Raw genomic sequence first — 12,339 nt, 5'->3', positions numbered from 1 at the left:
AGAGAGAGAGAGAGAAAGAGAAAGATAGAGGGTTCCCACGTGGTGCTTTAACGGCAATTTGGAATTTCGTGTAGGCCCGTTATTCTTTGCGACAGAAATAACTCAGGGCATCCCATATGAACGTAGTCTGACAGCGCAGTGTGTAAACACCTCGTAGTCAACCAATCGGTCGAACCACTGGGAACAGATACTTCAAAAAATTCAGATTCATCATCTTCACAAGAAAAGAGTTCGTAGATTTAATATTCTGTATTAAACATACCATATCTTAGCAATTGAGTCACGAATTGAATTTTCGAAAGAAGTAAAATATAAATTTCAGTGACAATATAGCTTTAATTTAAGCCATTTATTCTCAAGCGATTGTAATTCAATCATCGCGAAGCTATCTTAAAATATCAATGTAAAAAAAGTCTATTTTAAATTGATTTAAAAGTTTATTATGAAAGTTAAAACTTGGGAAATTGATGTACGATATTGTTATGTTCTATAATATAATATCGCAGTTATTGAAGTTTTGTGGAGCAAAGATTTTCTTTAGCGATTTAAAACTTTTCAAGTTTAGTGTATCTTTCGAAAGAGTTCTATTCACGATCGTTCGACTAAGTTTTCAAGGAAGCATCACGTTTTTATGCTGCACACGCTGCACGCGCTGCTTTTACGTGTCGCAAAATAAATTTCCTTGTCGTATTCTTACATTTACTGTCGCATTTATTGTTTGCGGTTGCGCATAGCAGCTTCAGAAACGGTTTACGAAGTGCGGATTTACGAATGTCGGTTCCTACGAATCCTCTGTGACGCTCGGACGACGATCATAAGGAGATTTTATCGTTACGACATTGTCTCCGTCGTACATAACATGAAACGTTGTATCTTAGCTTGTCGTCATTTATTTCTCGTCCGAGAAATCTCGAGCGTGACTACTTAAATGTCTACATCAGTTGTCTGACTTATAATGGCAACAGCTTTTCGTAGAAAAACATTCTCTTTTCAGATTCAAGTCATTTAAAAACTTCTTTATCGATATCTATATATTATAGAGTGATTCAGAATTATTTTTATATTTGAAAATGTTTCTTTCCTATATTTTTTAAGCACAATACAATTTTAAATTTAATTTTTTAATCTTGTTTAAAATTAAAATTTATTTAAATTTAATTTTTATCATTACATAAAAATATATGAGTGAAACACCGCACACATGATTTCTGTATAAATATAAGATAGAAAATTTTCAAATTGTTAATTTATTATTTTTGAAAACGTAAGTATTAATGAAAAGGAGTATCGGAAAGTCGTTTTATCATCGTTGCGAAGATTCGCTTTTTTGCGTTTCAGAATATCGTCCACATTTCTACCGCTAGGTGCGATTGTTCTGCAATCTTCATTCTGCAATCAAAGACTAACGGAAAGAAAAATGAAAGGATTAAGTGAAGCACAAAACGAACGTCGGCCACATTATGGCGAAACTCGATTTTGTGAAGAGGAGTAAAAAAGATTCTAATTGTACTCAACTCAGTCGCTGCAGCGTATAGCGCAATAAAAGGGTCGGCAATAAAAGGCAGCGAGGCAGCTAACGGTGAAGAGGTATTTTTATGGGAGACGTGCTGTTACTGTTCCGGTTTTCTCGAGCAAATGTCTCAATGTCCACCTCCACGCAGGACGGCAGTTGATAAATGCACGCGCAATTTGACGCGGTTCGCGAGTCCTTTCCTTTACGGTACCTATCTTTATTCCATGTTCGTATTCACACACGGTTTGCAATATACACTCCTCGTGTTTCCTCCCGCGCATTTAGATTCTATGCTCTGAACTTCACTTTCAAAAACAACAACAAGAATGAGAGCGAACGTTGACTTGAATGTGAAAATATATAGAAAATAATATGCTAAAGGAGAAAATTTGATTTTCATAAATTAAGAGAGTGGTAATATAAATGATAAGCGTGGTAATATTACGAGATTGTAATATTTGTTTTCATGATGCATTATTCTGCTACGTTATTTAAAGGATTATTGCAAGGGAGAAAATTACTCCCCAGCGACAATTCCCGAATAAACTGCGTTCGCGATAGGCAGATGGTAATCCCGAACAGAACAAAAGAAAAACCGCGTCCGCACTCCCAACCAAAGCTTCCATTGCGCCGGCAATGTAAACATCTGATATATATAGCGGCGAGAGAAAACGGCGAAAAGTTTTAGCGAGTGCTTCTGACAATCTTTAAACGATTGATGGGATGTATATGTCAGAAAAAAATTGTTTTTAAAAAATAATAAAGTAATTTTTAATTTTTTAATTGAAAATTTGTTTTTTTTTAAAGAAAGTAGTAAATAATGAATTTGTTAACTTTTAATTTTTTTCATCGAAACTTACGGTATTTATAGTTTTCTTTTAGTTTTTACACGCAATTAAGATCCTCTTTTGAATTGATATAGTTTAAAATGCTCGTGATGTTTTTAATGAAGTTATGAAATAGTGCTTTTGCGGTTGTAATTTTCTACCAAAGAAAACCGTAAAGTTACCAGCTACAATATCTTTTAGGGCATCATATAACTAGCACAGACATTTTCAATTTTTCAGAATCAGTCTGTAACGTGATTTCATCTCTTGTTCTTGTCGTTATTTTCTCTTTCTCTTTCATTTCTGCCGTAGAAATTCTTTATGTCCGCGAGTATCTTCGGGCACGTTTCCGGAACAGAACGAGAGATCGGAGATCGGTTATTTTTCTTTCTCTTTACGCCGAGATAACCTCGAGTTTTCTTGGTTCTGTCCGCTTTATTGCTTCGCCTCGTCCGTCTTCTTCTTACGCTCGCAGACGAGTAAAACGCGCCTTTCGATTCTAATAGAACATCGTAAAACCGCGACGACGTCGTGAAAACTGCAGAAGACGATGCAGTGGTAACATTCTTCAGCGAGCATTCTTGGTGTGTTCGGGAGACCGTCGCTTTTCCAATTTCTTCGAACTTCACATTTCTCGACTTCCACTTTTTCTATGCTGATTTTTTTGCAAGGAATGTGCCGGACATGTGAGAAATATCCACGAGGAAAAATAGATGACTGGACAACTTCATTGTGAACCCGCCTTTCTTGATTAAAATATTTTAGGATGAAAATCTCGCGCCATATAATTTATCTGGTTTCATTAATGAGCCCTTGTTTGTTCATTCATCATAAATACATACAAATTATCATGATAATGATTTCAATAATCGAAGAATTTAGCCAATATAATCGTTGATTGTTGCATTAATCACATTAAGGTCAGTTAACCGATATTGATTCAATTTAATAAATTTTTCTCTTTCGTTTGTCCTACTTTTAGAAAGAAGTCTTATATTAAAAATAAAGCGACGAAACTAAATGTTAACAATCTAATATGTGTCATCACATTATTAGACTTAAGTAAACAGAGATAAAAATCACAAAGATACACCAATAACCATAATATTACTTTCTCAGTAACCGTCAGATTAGTAAGGGCACATTTAGACACTTTTTCAACCAGAGGACCGAGACGTCAGCCCATCTTGCTGTCATCATTGACTTCTTCCCTTTTCGTACGTAAAAGCTTCTCTCCTATCTTCTCTCGTTCCACCCTTTTTCTCCCTAAGCTTCGCTATGTCACGTCAAATCAAGTTTGACCCTCGCTTTTCTTTACACCGCACCCGTACCCGAAAAGAAAGACAGGAAGTTTCTTTGGCACATACCTTTTTCTTCTTCTTTCTCTTCCACCTTCGTGACTTCTTTTTATTCACCTTCCACGTCGTGTTCGTCGCCGTCGTCGTTATCTTCGTCGTTGCCGTTGTCTTCGTTATCGTTATCCTCTTCTCTTCATCCTGTCCTCCTCCTCCTCCTCCTCTTCCTCTTCTTCCTCCTCCTCCTCTTCCTCCTCCTCCTCTTCCTCTTCCTCCACTTTCTTTTGTTTCTTTCCGCAGCCACGGCTGTGCGGAATTCGAACCAGGGTTCGATTTGGCGGCACCCGGTTGGAGCTGGTCGGCATTACTGCGTTAGAGTAGACTGTTCGCACCCGAAGTCTACCTCCTTCTCAACTTCTCTCCGTCTTTCTCTCTTTCATATCCTCAGCCCTCCGCCTCTTTTCCTTCTCCATTCTCTCTTTCTCATTCTGTTGTTCACAGTTTCCTTCACTCTCACTCTCTTTCTCACGTTTTTCCCTTCCCCTCTTTATCCCTCATTCTCGCTTTCGTAAACGCTTCGTGACCCGTCTCAATTTTCTCTTTTTCTTCTCTCCCGCTATTTTCCGGTCCGATGCTGCTCTCCCACCTCGAGATCTTTCTTCTCTCTCTCTCTCTCTCTCTCTCTCTCTCTCTCTCTCGCTTCTTGGTCTCGTTCATCTTTCTTCTTCTTCACGCCAGCCGGTTATCCGTCTTTTTCTCTTTTACGAATCGCAGGCGCTATCTTACCAATCTAAAATTACCCTAGAAACGCCGTTTTCTTTCTCTTTCTCTCTCTCTCCTTCGTCTTCTCCTACCGCTTTTCCTCCCGCGACTTTCAACGCACATGCCGGCTTCCGCTATGGACGCGTAACATGCCTCTCTGAGGTAAGCGACTCATTCCTGAGTAGGATCGATTGCTTGAATCAGATTTAGAGATCGATATTTAGATATGCGGTAGATATTATTGTAGTGTATTGATCAATTCGGTGACAGGCGATGAGTCGCGATCGAAAAATAATTTATAAGAACGAAGAATGAGAAAAATGATTTTGAAGATAAAGTGAAACAATGAAATCAGCGTGCAGTGTTTTTCCACTATTTATTTTTAAAGCTTCATTTTACACTAATAAAGTTAACTGTGCAGTGAAGTAAACAAAAAGTTAGAATAATAAGGTGCAAAAATAACGAGATTTATTAAATATAGACAATAGAATAAGTATACAGAAACAAAAACTACAAACAAATTATTCTTTTTCGAATATTGAACAATAATAATCTTTATCATAATTTTTACCGAAGAAAAGCGAATTAATAATCTTAAATTTAATCTCACTTTAACATTAATTTTATCTTGAACGAGGATTGATGATTTAAGAAGTTGAATTTTCAGATTTAAAATATAGTTTAAATTACAATGTATGATATTGTCTCATCATATTTCTATTAAAATACGATCGTTTTTATAATTTTTTAAAGTACTTGTAGCAATCAATTTCTGAATTTATTCAGATATTTCCTATGCAAAAGATAAAATCAGAATGGTCAACATCAGTCCGTCAGCGAATCATTTTCTCGTGCGTGCAATTCACGACGGTAGCCACCCTTTTTTAATGTCTCTGCAATTTTATGCCTTAAAGTGTCGTAAATGTCGCAGCTGACTTATGGTTATAAAAGATGCGGAAAGGTACGCACGCGCTATGTAAATTCCTGCTGCGCGTTTCACCATAAACTTATAAATGACCGGGGGACAGTTCGCCCAATTCGTGATCGTTTACCTTCGACTATGTCGCGCATTTATTAACAACGATCCAATCAATCTTTGGTACTGTTCCAAACTCGAATAATGGAAATATTTGTACGTTCCATTTTTAAACTCGCAATGCTGCGGATGGCCCGTGTATTTACGTTTCCTTTACATGCATTGCAACGCTCACGCAGTAGCATTTGATACATATACAAATTGTAAGATCACAGATAGATAGCATAATAAATCATTATCATTGAAGTCCGGGAAACACAAATAATTATGTATTTTATAAATATTAATTAATATCGCGTTGCAGCCACGGTTATTAGAGCTGAGTCTTTATTTCATAATAGCGATCAGTTTTCACTTCACCAAGTCAAGATCCGAAAAAAAAATTCAATAATCGTCAATCCAACGAAGGCGTGCGTGTGAAGCCGATTTTGCTTTATTTGCAGTTTGTATTATTTCCGTAGTTTGCGTCGCGTCGCATGGAGAAGCTCGATCGCAGAGGCAATTCCCATCGTGTTCCACACTTCGGACTTCTATATCTGGCCCGGGCCAGCACTGTTCTGCGTTTGGCCAAATAAAATACCACAGGCTTTCCAAAAAGAGGTTCAAGATCGCTCGTCCGTTTGGCTAGAGTTCGCGCAGTGATCTCGATTTAGGCGTGTGACATATTTCCGTACAGCTTCTGGCTACACGTATCTGGACGCACCTGTCATACCTTCTCTCTCCGTTCTCCTGTTCTGGTTTCCCACTATAGTGGAATCCGAGTATCGTATCTGTGGCCGACGAGGATCCACTCCGACTGCGATTCACGCGCATATCCGCGTATTACTGCGCGGCCTACATCCACGACTAAATCCACGGAAACTTCGGCTCGGTGACGAATGGATCATTCGTGTGGATTTCCGCGCGATCGCGCAAGAAAATTAGCAACCTATACTGTCTTAATGAGATTTAGTTTCATAGTGATGATGAAATTAAAATTTATGGCAATGAAATGCATTGTTTAAATGTAGGGTTGGATAGTAACTAATTAAAACGTTAAAAGTTAACAAAAAGTTAAAAAGTTAATAACCTTAACTTAACTTAATTAATTTTAAATGCATTAAATTTTAACTTAACTAAGTTACTTTTAAACGTTAATTTTTTAACTTTTTTTTAAGTTAAAAAATTTTTTTAACTCTTTTAAATAGCTTAGAAAAAAAATAATAATAATAAGATTAAGGGCATATATTCGTAATCTGTTTATATTTTAAAACCATCTTAAATACTTTCTTAAGATGCTAACTCAGAGGGCTAATACAGTCCTCTGATAGTTTATACGGTTATATCTTATGCCATAAGCCTTAGTCCGGATCTACAATAGATGTTTTAAGCCTTAAAGTAATAGGTGTTTTAAGCCTTTAAGTCATAAGAAATTGACCAATTACAGTCAAATATTCTTCTCGCATTCGATTGTAATTGATTAATTTCTTATGGTTTAAGACTTATTAAAAAGTAATCACTGATTTAATTTTGTATCTTCTCTACGTGCTGGCTATTTTTTTAAAGTTATATGACTTATATAATTATATCATTATGTGTTATATACTTATATCACATATGAATAAAAAAATTAAAATTTAATTTACTTAATAATCTATATTGTAGTTATTTAATCTCATTTTAAGAAAAATTAGGACATTTTGATCTAAAAAATAATTTATTCAAAATTAATTTTTTTTAACTAAAGTTAATTCAATATCGACTTAACTTACATTAAGTTAATTTTTTATTCCTTCGACTTTTAACTTAACTTTATTAATTTTGTAAAGCCATTAACTTTAACTTTATTTAATTAAAAAAAAGCATTAACTTATCCAACCTTGTTTAAATGTAATATTTATTGTGTATATAATCGTGATAATTATTCTTGATAATGATTCTTTTAAGAAAGCGAAAATATTTTCTGATGAAAATATCGTTTTTTCAATTATATATTTTTTTCTTAGAAAAGTTTTGAGTCAAGTAAAAAGACTGAATTTTTGAAAATTGAATATAAAACAGCAAAAAAATTTATGTATTAATTACAATATTATTGTTATTTTAATTCGAAGGATGACGGGGATTATAAAAAAAGAGACACAATTATAATTTTGATTAAAGTTAAACATATAATTTAAGATGCAGTAGTATTTAAATTAAGTATTACTAAATCGATGATCAATTTATGATTGTGATATTATTATTTCAATTTATGATTGCGTTTCAAATCCGACAGTAAGCGACGCCAGTTTGTATAAATAAAAGAATTTACTTATAAAAATTAGATATTTATATGCAAGATCTAACTTTAATTGTATTAATTTTTTCTCATTTTTCATTTGTTTAAATATGTTCATAAATTGTGGTCGTATAAATTTTATAAATCACAACCAATATCTTTTCGAAAAATAAACATCTAATTTCGTCTTATTTTCAAGCGCATTGATCTTCCTGCGATTTGAGCGAGCGCCAAACGAAATGACTCGTAACAAAAATTCCAGGCGTTTCCGCGCGATTGGCAAAGATTTTTATAGCAAAATAAAGAAAATCACGTCGTAAACCTAGAAATTGCGAGTTTCACCGTGACATGCAACAAAGTTGCACGAAGTTTGATCGAGTGTGCCGGTGGTTTCCGCAAACGCAGTGGTCGCTGAAATTTCCATTATTACACGTTCAAGTACCCGCCAACGATGTACATCGTCGCGATAAGCGTGCGCGTGGATGATAATTACTTCACAAGCGGGGAAATCAGAGAAGTTTACTTCGCTCGGGTATGGAGTGTGCCGATGTTACCACCACCGGGAGTACTCGCGGGTTGCAGCTTATGCGTATTTCCATAGGGCTACGAACTTCAATGGCACTCCAATGTTCCGCTAGCCTTACCGAGAATCAAGAAAACAACCTTAGCGCAACTTAATCAACTGGCTTTAACTCTCTATAACGTCTGTTTCCAGTTCCAGGAAATTGGTGAAGTAGTTAAATTGCTAAATGAAGTGCAGAATATAAACTTGAATTTTTATTAACAATTTTCATTAATAATGAAATGTAATTTAATTCTTTACATATAGGTATTAGAAAAAATTTAGTTGTTTCTACTAAATACATTTTTCTGTTTTGTAAATATAATAACAAAAATAATAATTATAGTTTTATTTATGATTTAGAATGTTATAACCAAAAATTTTTGTAAATTAAGAAAAATTATTATATTGTTACAATCACATTTTGATTTATAGAATAAAACATTTATCAAAAAATATTTTTCTTGATAACAATATAAATGTGGATAGATTATTCTATGTATAAATAATCTATGAAGTAATATTTCTTGGAACTTTTACGAAATATAAATAGAACCGATTATATTTAAAAAATTGATATTTTAAAAAAATATTTAGTATTGATACATTTTTTAATATATTTATGATAATTGTCGCAAATTAAATATTAACGTCGTTTTCCTTCTTCTTTTTATCCAATTAATTTCATGCAAAAATTTTCAACTGCATTAAGGCTTTAAATCTTTGGCAATTTATTTATTTTACATTTTTGATTGATATCTTGTGCTCATAAATGAGAGACTATAATTGAGATTGACAGGAAATGATCCGATCAATGGTCTGATCATTCAGCCTACTAACCCGAGATACGCCTGTACTTTACAAGGAGTTAATTTCGTCGCGCGTTGTGACACGATTTTGATGAACCCTTTCGAGCGCATTTAATTTCCTTGGGAACTCTCCCTATCTAAATAGAGAAACGTCGCTTTACGAGTCGACGATTTATCGCGTGCGTGTGAGATCTATTGGGTGTTCTTGTGGTAAAGGAGAAAGGAAACTCCGCGATAGCCCAGCTGGTTATTCGTCGGACATTGGATGTCGTTAAAGTGGTTGCCGTCAATGTGGTCTCTGCGTAAAAGCGGTTTTTCCCCCTTCGCCTTTACGACTATCGTCGTGATCAGTTGTACGACCGTGAACGAACAAATTGGCTACGCAAGGCAGTGGATTATTTTCGCATTTGTATTGAACATTTTAATTTTATTTTCGTTACTTAAGAGTATACATTACAGCGGGAGCACAAAGTCTTGCATAATGCATAATGCACAAGAAAATGAATCAATCAAAATTCTTCATTTCCTTCCTTTCCTCCTGAAATAAAAGACTGATTGGTTGATGTTCTATATTTTATATATTATGCTTTATGTAAATGTCTGTGATCTGGTGTTTTGGTGATCTGGCGTTGTCGATATGGCGGTGCAACAATCGCATTTGCCGTTTGAAGTGCGAGGCACATCGTTTCCAATTAATTTTAAAAACTAGATTTGTTAATTTATAAACTTTACGAATAATTTTTGAATATATCGAGCATTTTATTTACAGAATTAAATCTATTTGTGTAATTTTTTGGCTTTTTTTCATTATTAGTCCGTTGATTCTATTTATGTTATATCTTTATTCATGTTATATCTCGGAGAAACAATATTTTCCACAAACATAACAATGAGTCATGCCCGCACGCTCGTGCTCACTCGCACAAGCATATTTTTGCATTGTTAATTAAATTTCCACGCGTGCGCGTGTGGAACAAAGGGCCCTCATTGAACGTTCTTGCCGACGATTGCTCTTGTTTGCGCGATCGTGGAGGTCCGCCAACAATAACGCATAATTTTTGCGAGGGCGGAGAAAACGATTAGCGGGAAGCGGGGATGGTCGGGTTACGAAAAATTTCATATTCGACGTCAGCGTGGAAAATGCATATGCATACGTGCGGCATATATTTCTGCCTGCATTGCGTATATTTGTCCGCGTGCCACACGCGCGCCTAAATAGGAGACCATACCAGCAGTGCTTTCCGTCCACGTCCCGACTGTATATTGTGTCCCCCCTCTATTCCCCGTGTTATTTCCTCTCCTCTTCATCCCGTGGAGCCGAGCTTTTAATTAACCCGTTTGTTTGTCCGCAGGTTGGTATTCTTGAATTGTGCGGCTCTACGCCGGAAGTATAGGACCACCAGCGCGATGTGTAAGTACAGCGTACTTTTGCATGTGTCGGTCGGTGTTTGGGGTTAGCGAAATTACATTTTCCTTCATGCACTCGATTCTTCTGCTGCCGTTTTGTCAGTCCCGCTATTTGTGCTACGGAATAGCATTGTTACATTTTTTATAGTGCACTTGACAATACTTTTATCCATGAATTACGCGAGAGAGAAGTTTAACGTTGCTTTACAAAAAAAAATATTATTTCGATGTATATGTACCTAATTATCTAATGAATAGTGTTATATCTAATTATCTTAATGAATAAAATTTATGAATTATTTGCATTTTATGTATATAAAAATAAAAGTTTAGGCTCTCTTTAGATACGCAAAGGAAATTAATAATTCCTTCCTTTAAACGCATTTTTAATACTTGATTTTTTTTCAATGCTTTTTCCATTGCTTGTAACTTTTTTTATTAATGATATATACACTTTTGTTTATATTTTATATTCCTAACTCCTCTAATCCACATTTCGCTACACCATTCTATAATATTTATAGGACAGCATCTTTTTAATTTTATATATATATATATATATATATATATTATACATAAATTATATACACATACATATTGAAAAAAAAATTAAAAGATAAATAGAATGATCCTATAAATAGAATAGTGGGAAGAAAGTTAATTGTTTGTACTACTTACGTATTAAGTAAAAAATTAATTATGTATATATATATATATATATATATATATATATATATATATACACACACATATATATTTATTTTTATGAAAGAATAAGCAATCGAATGGATTAATTATGCCATATAACATACATTGTTTCCCTAGTTTAAAGGTTAAGCTTCTTGTATAATTATTGAAATACACTTTAATATATTGATGTGTGTTCTTTACAACTTATAAAAAAATTTTTATATTGCTATAGCTCTCAAAATTGGAGGTTTTAAGAATATCTAGATAATAAAAATAATATGATGAATAATTTATATAATACTGAGAAAAAGTGCATTAATGTTTGTTTGAATAATACAAATTAAATATTTACTAGATAAATGTAAACATATATTTATTTGAGGCTATTAATTTAACTATTATTATTTTTTACTTAGCAAATATTAATTTTTCGTAAATAAATGTTATATTATTTACTATGTAAATAATTATTTATTCAAATTTAATACATTTTGTTTTCAGTGTACGTATAGTTAGCCTTAATATTGTTGATTAGTTTAGATCCTGTCAAATCCAATCGTGTTTCGTGGTTTATCTACTTTCGAATTTTACGATATCAGTCGCTTTTTTGTGTACGCACATATGGCTTTACCATGCTTCGAATCGTATCTTTCTTAACTCCGTAAATGCCCTGGGGATTTCGAGAGGATCAAAGAAGTCGTAAATCGACGACCAAGGTTCTTGGAATCCTATCGAGAACCTTCGTGAATCCCGACAGTAGTGATGTCCAATCGACATATCTTCCGACACTGTTTCTCGATTGACGTTTCACCAATGTCACGCTGCCTCTCTCGTAAAATTTAAAATAATGTTTCTTTGAATTCATGACATAAATCGCTGATGGACATGAATTCTGTACAAATTCTAAGAATGTTTGATAAATTTATATATTCTTATTATATTCTTTATTATATTCTCGTTGAAATATTTAATTTTTGCATTGAATGTATCAATACATTCCACAATATCAATTTTTCTTATGATTTTTGTTCAGAGTTGTGTGTATAAATGTATATTAAAATGGTAAATTCTAAAAATTTTAATAAGCTCATGCACTTTTATACAAACAGTTAATAAATTTATTGTAGAATTTATATGTATCGTACTACAGAATAATGGACATAACTTTTCTTGTTCGGGCG

Source organism: Atta cephalotes (genome assembly GCF_000143395.1).
Source record: "Atta cephalotes unplaced genomic scaffold scaffold00001, whole genome shotgun sequence".
Classification (NCBI taxonomy): domain Eukaryota; kingdom Metazoa; phylum Arthropoda; class Insecta; order Hymenoptera; family Formicidae; genus Atta; species Atta cephalotes.
This window is presented reverse-complemented; position numbering follows the sequence as displayed.